This window comes from Epargyreus clarus, unplaced genomic scaffold, assembly GCF_041222505.1.
Source record: "Epargyreus clarus isolate Ecla_fem2 unplaced genomic scaffold, WU_Ecla_fem_2.2 ptg000008l, whole genome shotgun sequence".
Taxonomy (NCBI): Eukaryota; Metazoa; Arthropoda; class Insecta; order Lepidoptera; family Hesperiidae; genus Epargyreus; species Epargyreus clarus.
In genome coordinates this window covers 1,490,939-1,500,563 of record NW_027332216.1, presented here as the reverse complement: position 1 = coordinate 1,500,563, position 9,625 = coordinate 1,490,939, and positions in this window count along the sequence as shown.

The following is a 9,625-nucleotide window of genomic DNA, read 5'->3' as shown; positions in this document are numbered from 1 at the left end:
ATAACCTTCTTATCGAATTCGGTTAATAAAGATTGCAACCAAGCTATTCGAAGCCAAACTTCGCCGTTACACAGATATTATAGTTTATGTGAAGATCATTTTCCATCACGCCATTATTGAGTTATTGGTCTAATGAATTCTGTTTGATTGCATGCCACCGGAGGTATCAATGCATCTATAAACTATGCGGACTAACAAATTTGTGCTATGAGTCAGATAACACCCGGTCGTTGCATGGCTGACTAATATGCGCTATTAATCTCGAGCGGACTCATTGGTGACTGAGGTTTGCATATGTGACGTAATATAGACATGAACATATCTTCTTAATAATATTTTAAAAGTGACATAAATAGTACAGCTTAAACCGATATTTCTAGATATAAAGAAATAATTCTTTCACATAAATTGCTGACATAGTTACTGAAAATATATTTTTTAATTGGATTCCGTATATAATATAAATTTAGGTAATTATAAAGATTTAGAACGTAATATATGTGATAAGAGAAATAAGGTTATTCCAACGTTATGTTTATACTCGCGGTTATATCTGCATGATTTTTAGGGTTCGGTAACCAAAGGGTAAAAACGAATCCCTATTACTTACTAAGCCTCCGCTGTCTGTCCGCTATAGAATATTAACTATGCCATATATCGCACATTACATTTTTATTGAATACTACCTCGCTCGCTCGCATAACCCACGTGCCTCGTTTATTACGGTAAAAATAAAATGATGTGTGTATTTTGAATCTAATATCTTCAGGTAGACTTAATTATATATTATCACTGATGTTCGTATGTGGCAGTGACTACTTACTATTAAGTAGATTGCGAGTTTGTTTAATCTAATATATAAAATTCTCGTGTCACAATGTTAGTTACCGTAATCCTCCGAAACGGCTTTACCGATTTTCACCAAATTTTTTTATGCATATTCAGTAGGTCTGAGAATCAGCTACTATCTATTTTTCATATCCCTAAGTGATAAGGGTTGTTCACCTTTAACATTTTTTTTATTTATATGGCAACACAACGTTTGCCGGGTCAGCTAGTACCTCTATAATTATTATAAAAAATGACCAGTTTTTAAGGCCTGCTGATTGAAGTGAAACCTAAGTAACTTGTTATTGGTATCTTAGAGCTATTAGATTATGATTTTGTAATTATTTTTGGTTTCTAAAGAACAGTAAATGGCCAATTTAAAGTTTGACCCTTGATAATAAAGCGTTCAGTGACGATGATCCATGATTTTTGTACATCCAAAAAGTGCTTAACGCGCCTTAAGAAGTTTTCCCTTCAAAAATGTTTCTAGTTCATATAATTTATTAGTTATAATCATGTTAGTAAATAATAATTTCTTACATCATAGATAAATATTCTCCCATGTACATAGTATTAGATTTTATTCTGGACTGCTTATTTCATACAATAGTACACAATAATCTCATACGACAAATAGCGTGCGATGTGTCATGAATGCGAACCGTGTCGTATGCTAATCCCATCATTCACTTATATTGTACGCCATTTGTTTTAAAGTCGTACAGGAATAACATAATAAATCAGTTATACTACATATACAGACTGTTCTCTTTCAGAATAGCAGGTTACGGCTTTGTCGACTACCGCCCATTATTAATAATGAATCTATCCAATGTTTTGTCTATCAAACATTTGATAATTTATACTACAAATTGTGAAATTTCAATCTTTAGTGGACAAAATTTGGATAGATTGAGTATTAAGAACGAGCATACGTTTGAATTTCTACACAAAACACACTTTGGAACAGGATAACAAATTTATATATCGTTGCTTCAATTCAAAATTTCCACAAATCAAAATAACATTATTTTACAGGAGAGCTAATTAAAAAAAAACTTTTTGCCTTTATATAATTAACGTATAACACAGATTAGTTTTCGATGTGGCACTTTTGTACCAAAGAGACGAGCTTTCAGCTTGACTGACTTTGTCGACGTGCAACTAACAATATGACGTTTTGTAACCCAGAATGCAAAATCAATGTGGGTCTTCTTCAAATATAAAAATATAAAGGCTTACGATTGCATTTTTGCGATAAAAACATTATTGATATTTTTTTATTTGTGGTACTTTTAACTTGAAGTAGCGATATATAAAAATTACTGTTTGTTTGTACGTTCGTAGAATCGTAAACAATCAATTTAATCATGTGATGATCTTTAGAAAAGTTGTTGTGCATGAGCCCACGAAAGTTTCTGACATGGTACGACCAATTTTCGACAGCTGGCGTCATTCCAATGCATTTTTGTTAAAACGCCGGTGAACCTGCGGGCTCAACTAATAACTAAATATATAATACATATTATATGCATGTTTTGAATGTGTGTACATTTAAAATCCAAAACCATGCAGACGGAATCGCGAGTAGATCTTAGTTAAAATCGATGAGTTATTTTGATGATATAGTGTGGCTTGTTATTAAAGGTATAGACATGAAATTCAACAAAGATATAAGTCCTGAATTTGACTCGTGTCTCGTGTATCTATACAGCCTAATTGCTCTAGCCTGCAATATTCGTGGAAGGTAATTGTCTTAATTGATCGTAAAACGTTGGTTAGTATCGAGCTGGGAGAAAAATTACTGCTCATCTCAGGTTATGGCCAACTTGGAAGATTGTTTTTAGCCTAATATGAAGCTAATATTTACTAGTGTATGTCACCCGTGAGGACTACGTTGGAATGCCTCTGATAAGTATGTCCCCCTCACCATGGTCAAACCAACACTTTTGTTATTGGCCAGAAATGGTGTGGCGGTGGTGCCTCTTGGAGTCGAACCACAAATAGTTCTACCACCTTCAAATTATTATTATTTAAATATATATTCAACGCGTGGTCTGTCTGGATGGTGGTAGTCTGGTTTGGAGTAGCCTGATCTCCAGGTCTTCATCTATCTGAGAAAGACCCTTGCCTTACACTGGGACGTAATAGGGTTTGTATAAGCGCTAAGGCAACGTAAACAGTGCATTTGTATTCGTATCGCTGATCAGTGCAGCGGGCAGATAGCGTTTGTGTCGTTCCCTCAATTTTCTGAGTAATGACACCAGTTTTACCCGCTTAGTCCTTACCTACGGCGCTGGGTACTGATACAATAGTATGGCAATAAGTCGGGATTCTAAGCAAATGTCCCTCGAGAACCCAGCATCGAAATACCGTAGTTAACTCAAATTGATATGAAAAAAATATGATTATGAATAAACGGTATTTTCATTATAACTCGATGGAATTACTATTAATCGCAAATAGTTAACGGTTCGTAATAATATTTTAAATTGTTTGTGACGTTCTAATAGGTCAGAGAATCGTGTAATTCTCAATTCAGCGTTCCTATTTATCCATGAAAAGAAATATAATATACGGAATTGAATTTGAAAGTGAGTTTTATTCAATTTGGTAGCTGGCAATTAAACAATGTATGTGTGTTTGTTAATGTGTGTGTTACATAAATCTTTGTGTTTAAATGAGGAAATAACCTTATTTTGATTTTCCTTTGAGTAATAGACAAATATGTAAAAATATACATCGTGTACAATTCTCCCTCTTTTTGCTTTATCATGCAATTTAATACTATGCAGATTAAACTAATCTATCCGACAAGTAATCAAAATCGTTGTCACCCGAGTAGCCAGATGCGGGTACAAAGGACGGTGTGCAGGCAATTTCAGTTCACCGGATTACGGCGTTGATTGATAATTTAAGCTCAGTTTCATTGTATAACCTCCTGACACCAGTAATTGCCTAAAGTATCAATAGTGAAAATTTAATTGAGAACTTCAAACATTAAATTACGGTTATTAAATCACTATACCAAATAAACATTTAACCAGGTAAAGTGTTAAAACGTACTAAGTTCAACATTTGCATAAAATAAATCAAATAATCATGTATATTGCAAATAATACTTTTTGCGTTCAGTTTCAGTACCAACAATACATTCTTGGAATAGGCGAAAGTTTTATTTTTGTTGCCGCGCCTGTTTAAGGGTACTGGCGTAAAAAGAACTGCACTTATTATCTTCGCGACCCATTGTGTTTGTAGTACGCATGAAACGATAGAATGCAATGCCATACATGCAGATGGGACACGCGTAAGGGAAAAGACAGGAAAACCGTCGTAAAGTCCTTTATCCTGGAGCTGTTGTAGGTGGTAGAAACCGTTGTGATCTGGTGGCGGCACCGATACACCTATTTCTGCTTAAAACAGCAATGTTAAGCGCTGCTGTGCTCTGTTTTGATGAGGGTCATAAGGAAAACATACTTTTCCGAGGCATTCCAGCTTAGTCCTCAGGAGTAGCGGCGCATCTGTGGTCGTTCTCTGGCAGGAATATCTAATCCTATCTGGGGTTGATTACAGATGTCCATGGGCGGCAGTAGCCACTTACCATCAGGTGGGTTGCATGCTCGTCTACCACTCTTATAATGAGCCCCCTAAAAATAGCCTAAACAAAAAAAAAACTAAATATAAGTAGTAATTTAAAAACAATTTATACATAGGTTTTACAAAAAACCTTATCGCTAGCGCTCAGCAAGGAAGTTTCAGATCCTATTTAAAGTCGTTGAATTCTTAATAAACGGACCTCGCAGTGTAAGGCCATGGCAGCTGCGATCAATTATGCAAGATGTTTTCGAGATAACCCGTTAAGAGGTCTGTTAAGTGGAATGTTTCGCAAATTTGATGCTATTTATCCGGTCTAATAGAATTGGATGGCGGCCATTTTTACGTTTGACCCCCGTAGCAATCATCTGGTGTCGTACCTTTTAGACCCATAGCAACGATCTCTATACTAGGGCCCGAATTCTTGATTCGATTCCTGACTAATCGGTAATGAAAAGCACATATTCGGATATCAATTCTGATTCTGCATGATGATTTAGTGATTTTGCCTTTTTGTATGTCAATTAAAAATCAAATTAGGAAACATTGTTCATAAGTTTTTATAATAAGTTTAATCAGATTGTAATAAAATAAAATTATTTATTTACACAACATTTATTCCTCGACATAGGACAGGATTTCTCTACCATTGTATCTTAATAAATCATTTATGATATTTTGTTTTCTTATCGAGTATACGATATCTTATTAGATCAATCATTGACAAATTTACCGCATAAAAAGAAGATTTTCCCATCATTTATCTGCCTCTCTACAAGCAGTCTGTCCGCGTCAGTTAAAAGCGTCCTCCTAATTCGTCAACGTTTGAGTCCTCACGACTAACTCATTTAAAATTCGCGAACCACTTCTAGTGGTGTTGTGGACCTCATTTAGTACGCAAACCCTTATTTTAGAAACGCATGACCATAGAGCTGGCATTTTGTTCCTAACAAGTACCTCCCCCTCTCTCTCTCTTTCTCTTTAAAGTCACTCCTTTAGGTGTAAATTCTCACTCCGAAATGCTTCGTGTCCTATCACCAATACTACAAAACAGAACAGCGGTCAGATCTTACAAACTGTAAAGGATGTTTTTATTAAGAATTCAGCGATTTTAAATAGAATCGAAAACGTGCCAAGTTGATCGTAACCTCTGCTCCAGTGTCATGTTGTATTAATGCTGAGGCCCTATTCTGGTCTTAGCGAACGAGGTACGATGTAGTACATATTTAGGATATCAGAAAAAAAATGCAACTTAAGCGAGCTATGGGGTACATGTAAGCCCTCGCTGTACGTTTTTTTTTAATTATGGATCATCACACATACTGTTAAGGAAAGAAATAACAATTTATTTTGACACTAACGACAAATTCTATACCAGCTGAGTCCTAAAGGAACATTATAAATAAAAAAAATACACCAAAAATATTTTTAGGGGAAATGTGTGCTCTACGCCTGTATTAATTTTAAACACATTTACTAAAAAAGTGAGCTAAAGACAAACCTACATCATTTTTACATCGCTACTAAAACGTTAGAACAACTCTTTCCTCCCGGAATACAGCTCACGAAGGTACCGACGTGCCTTGCCCGTTAGCAATAAATTTAAAAATGTATGTTCCTACATATACACATATACATATATCTCGGACTCCGTGGATACATTTATTACCATTTTTATGTAGTCACTTTCGGACCTTGCTAGCGTAACTTTCTGGACCTATCTGCACTTCTTTGCAGTTTTCAGTTTAACTGCAGGATTTGTACTGAAATTTAAAATGTAATTTGCGTTAAAGTTTCGCTCTTTTGAGTAACGTTAAAAGTAGGTTACACAGAAGTCTATTTTTCGTGGAAACACTTTCTAAAGAACCTGGTCTCTGTATATCATCGTGAAGTGGAATTTAGGTGTGCAAAATAATTAAAAAACATTTTCAGAAGTAGCTACAGAAAAACCATACCATCGACATAAAAAGGTGGTAGAATCCTTTGTGATTCTTCTATTAAACTTTTTGTACGGTGTGAAGAGTGTGGTAAAGGAGACATACTTATCCAAGGCGTTTCTCAGGGGTAGCAACACACGTGTCGCCGATCTCAGGTAGGATGATTTTCTTATCCATGAGCGGCAGTGGCTGCTTACCATCAGTTGGAGTGCATGCTCATTAAAACACAGAAACGCTTTTAATATTTAAGAGAAATACCTTTTAACATAGTCAAACCATGAAGAATCTTACCTTGTTTAAACGATAGACCTTCCTAATCGCTAGTAGTCTGTTGTCGTTTAGAAAATCTATATTATCAATTATCAATAAATGAGATTATAATTTGAAACTGTTTTTGTTCGTACATGACAGCTGCCTGGCATTTTAGGCGTTCCAGTGTAGTCCGCAAACTGAATTTAATTTGCTCTGGTGTAACGGTTAATCTAATTTACATGGTAATCGGATCGTTATTTTGTTCTAAGCCCATATTTGCATAATATATCCAATTTATAACTTTGTCCAAAATTTCGGCTTCGTCCAACAGGTCATCAAACATAACCTCGACATGATTATATTGTTTGGATATTGAGCCATTATGTAGCTTACATTATGTAGCTAACATGTGGCGTAGAAAGTAAAATAATATTTTTGATAGTTTTAATAGTTTACTTTTAAAATATTATTTTACTTTTAAAGGTTACTTTTGGTCCCGTACGGCAAGTAGACACCTATTTATACAATTAGATGTAAGCCAACAATATTAATCTCAGGGATGGTAACACACTTTTAGAGTTTTTATGGACTCCAGTGATCATCTACCATCGTTTTCTACTTCAAACGTATTAAAAAGCAGTGGTTTTGTAAAATCTTATTTATCACCGCAAATAAAAAATAAACGAAATAAAAAAGCAATAAAAATAAAATAGTAACGTTGTTACAACCCTAAAGTGTGTCATGAAACCACTAAAACATCACTAAACGGTCCATAGAAATCACCGAGCGTAATTCCATAAGCCTCTTTCCAGATAGATTTCAAACTGAAGCCCACGGAATACATTAGGGAAGACGAATGTAGTGTAAAACCTCGAAATTGCCCCGCTAGGACACTAACGTAATGTAGAACCACAGAATTGTAGAGTAATCGCCTATCTCTTTCTGAATTTAGCCGAGCAAACAGGATGGCGAATAGAGCTTTATATTACGTTTTGGAGTGGCCGAGAAATTCCACCGATATATTTCAACAATACAAAGAGCTGCCTTTATAGCGGCGTACTAATGTATACCTACGATCTTTTGTGACCGGTGATATATTTTCTTTGGGCCCACGTTGTATAGTAAGCAATGTTAGTACAAATTCTACAGGAGATAAAGGACCACTTATGATCTTTATACATAGAACTCTCCGTTGCTAGTCCTACCTGTAGTCAAATACAAATGCATTACTATTCGATGGAATGCCTTGGAAGAATGCATCTTCCTTACCACACTCGTCAAATCAGAAGATAGCGCTTAAGACGCATCTGTTATGAGGCAGAAAAAAAAGCGAGTCTACCGCTACAGGCGGTCATAAAACACTTATTTTAGTTTTTCGCAGATCCTTACCAGACTTACTTGTATCGTGGATATGATATACACACACAAATATAATTATATAAGCATTCAGTGGACGATATAAATCCAAATTAATCATTTATCTGTTCGATCGACTTTCAAAATCCGATTACGTGTATTAAGCCTATGCTAAAATTGGTCAAATAATGCATTTGGTAGACCTGGCTTAAAACCATAGTTGTTTATACGACAGAGCCCTAAAATGCGCAGATAGGCTATTCTTTCAGCGAGCTTGTACTGCTTTATATTACGTCGGCATTCAGAAGTAATAGGGCTTACCAAGCCAGGTGTTTTTCTTTATACTTCCACAGAAAATAACGCGGCTTACACACTAACCATACTGGCTGAGTTCATACCATATAGTTCCTTTACTTTCAGGTGTAATAACAACGGGATTACTTATTTTGCTGTGTGCGTTTCTCATTCCATAGACCCTTTGTGTATACTTGTTTATATACGAAATATAGTAACGAATACTATACGGTAGATAATTGTGTCGTGTTGAAGTAAAATTGATGTTTTTCTTTAAGTTGATCTGAAATAGAATTCTAGTGTTCCTGAGGGTTAAGACGCAAACAAATAAAGAAAGATCTCATAAAGTTAGTCCCAAGTGTTATAGCTTTCTTCAAGAGTAATTTAGAAGATTGTTTCCTCAAGCAAGGAGCATCGGCTGCTACAGATATGTCCGTGCACTTTCGCAGATAAAGCTTGTACATAATAGTATACCAGTAGCCAATATAATTTTGTTGTACACTGTGTTGTAAGAGAAGGTTTAAAGGTGGTAGAATCCTTTGTGGTTCAACTCCAAGCGCTGCAGTGTTCTGGTTTGAAGGGTGTGCTAAGGGAGACATACTTTTCCGAGACGTTCCAGCTTAGTCCTTAGGGGTAGCGACGTATTAGTGACCGACCACAGGAAGGTAACTAATCTTATCTGTGGTTGATTACATATATCCATGGGCGGCAGAAGCGACTTACCATCAGGTGGACTGCATGCTCGTGTGCTACTTCTATATCATGTATATAAAAAATATAACTTTTTACCTGACTGCGAGGGATATTGTTTTTAAAGCGTATGTATGTCTCATTTTTTGGCTTGCTTGACGGATTTTAACAACATTCTTTCCCTTTTCAGTTTTAATCAAAAAATGGGGTTTTTTGTAATAATTACTAGTTAAAACACAAAGTAACTTGTATTAAATCAATCGTTACTAAATAGTGCGTACATAAGAGATGTAGCACAGTGATGCTACGTCATTACATTCTCCTACGAAAAACAAAGTGTCTCAGAAAGGTCTTTCTTTCTTGAGTATCCGGAAACATACATATTCACTGGACAATTCCTTTGGCAAGCATAATGGAGTGGTTTTATAGCCTTTCCGTTTCACACGCGGAGATAATGTGGGTTTTCTCGCAATGTTCTTTTTGTTAATAGCTTTGGGTGAAAATCGCAGTAGATATGTATATCATCTGTAAATGCAAACATTTTAATTTTAAACGGGTTTCGTTCACACGCATTTGTTGTATTTTAGATGCCATGATAATAGGAAGCCGGTGACAATTTTACAAGTACTATGATGGGTCTGGCTATCTAAACTGCAATTTAGAATGTAATAATA